Raw genomic sequence first — 2,222 nt, forward strand, 5'->3', positions numbered from 1 at the left:
CTAGGAACTGACCGGCCGTCACACCAAAAGCACACTTCTTTGGATTCATTCTCAGTCCGAACTTCCGAGTTCGGTCTAGGATGCGTCGCAAATCATCCAAGTGTCCCTCCATGGAGACAGACTTAACTACCACATCATCGATGTAGATTTCCACCAACTTGCCGATCAGATCGTGAAATATATAATTCATGGCTCTTTGGTACGTTGCACCAGCATTCTTCAACCCAAAGATCATGACCACATATTCAAACAAGCCTATCGCCTCGGTACTCTGAATGCGGTCTTGTGTATATCTTCCGGAGCCATGAAGATCCGGTTACGGCCCGGCGTTGCCATCCATGAAGCTCAACACCTTGTGGCCGGCAGCTGCATTGATCAATGTTTCTGCCACGGGCATCGGATACTCATCTTTTGGAGTGGCTCCGGTAAGATCTCGGAAATCGATGGCCACACGCCATCGGCCGTCTTTCTTTTCTACAGGAACGATACTGGAGATCCATTCAGCATACCTGCATGGCCTAATGAACCCGGCGGCTAACATCTTCTCGATCTCTTTCTTGACCTCTTCTAGAATTTCGGCCTTCATCTGACGTGCTCGTTGTTGGAACGGCCGAAACCCTTTCTTAAGGGGAAGCCGATGTTCAATGATGCTCCTGTCCAACCCAGGCATCTCTGTGTAATCCCATGCAAAGCAATCTGGGTATTCTTTTAGCAGAGCTATCATCTGACCCCTAAGATGTGGATCTAACTTCTTGCTGATAAAAGTTGGTCGCGGCTTATCCCCAGGACCGATGTCGACTTCCTCTAGCTCATCAGCCGATGTAAACCCATATCCTAAGCTTTCCGTCACTCGTGAGGTCGACACCAAACACAGGGAGAGCGTGTGGTACGGATAATGCGGGCCGATCGCTGGAATCGGCCTTCATCTTGATTGTAACCAGGATTTTTTGGAGGTGTCGGGGCCGATCGCGTGGAACAGCTTCCTCCTTGTCTTCGCTGTGAGAGCAGCTGCCCTCGTCTCTGTCCTTACCAGGGTGGTGCCCGAGACCTATCATGTTGATGTTGAACGAGAATCTTGGCTGGCACCCTCAGGGTAAGTGCACTCCACCATGTTAACGGCGGATGCCGGTGAATTCGGCACTTCTGGCGCTGCCAACGCGAATGGCAGCGGTGATCGGTACTGGAGTGGCATCTCCCCTTGGTGAGTCCCCAGAGCTGGTCCTGACGGAGAATACTGATGGCTCATGATTTCCTGGATCACGCGCAGAGCGACACGCTCCAAAGTGTTCACCAGGCTCTCAGAATGGCGGTGTAGCGAATGAGCTACCATGAAGTTAATCTCCTGACGCAGCGACCTGGTGCGTTCTTCTAACGAGGCGGACAGGTCCACTCCATCGAGCGCGCCTCGGTGAGAACCCTTTCCACCTGATGCCATGTGAGCGGGTTCTGTGAAAAGAGCCGATGAGATCGGCTTCGAGGATCGCTTTGACCTCGTCATGTTTCTTCTTGAGCTCCTCGGTCAGATCCTCGTACTTGACTGGAGTGCCTTCCGCCATCTCAGATGTAGATGGCGATGCGGTTGATGTCGAAGATTGTCCCACCGGGCGTGCCAGAATGTGTTGCGGTCAGAAACCCACCGGCGAGCAGCGACGGGCAACACTGTAGAGCCGGAAGGCTCCCAGGACTGCGGCTGGCCCTGGTCCCTCCGAGCGCGGCCCGTAAAGACTCGGCACGCACGTCCGATGCTGATGCAAGGGCGTGCCACCTGACCTATACCTGGTCAGGAAGGTGTTGGATGTGCCTCGCTTAGTTTCCTGCATGGCATACACGTAAACATTAAATACGAGCCTCGATCGGCTCTCGGGTTGTCCCGTGAATCGGCTCAAGGAGCCGATCCACCCATGATGCGTACGAGGTGTACGATCAGATGGTGGTCCTGCTTGATCAAGATAAAGCTAAAACGACCTATTACGATTTAGGGTTTTCACCGCATAATCGGAACATCCTACTCGTGATTGAGCCTGGCGGCCACGCACGGTGATGGTAAACCGACCCTAGACAAGGCCTAAAAACCAACACGAAGTTGATCCTCGGAACATCCTGTCTAGGGCTAGCAAACTACACCCTACGCGCCACTGGATCCTTCAACCCGTTTGTAAGGCCTAACCATGCAGATATTAAACTAATCCTTGAAGAACAAGGAGCAATCATAACGGATCGGA

Source organism: Lolium rigidum, chromosome 4 (assembly GCF_022539505.1).
Source record: "Lolium rigidum isolate FL_2022 chromosome 4, APGP_CSIRO_Lrig_0.1, whole genome shotgun sequence".
In the NCBI taxonomy this organism is placed as follows: Eukaryota; Viridiplantae; Streptophyta; class Magnoliopsida; order Poales; family Poaceae; genus Lolium; species Lolium rigidum.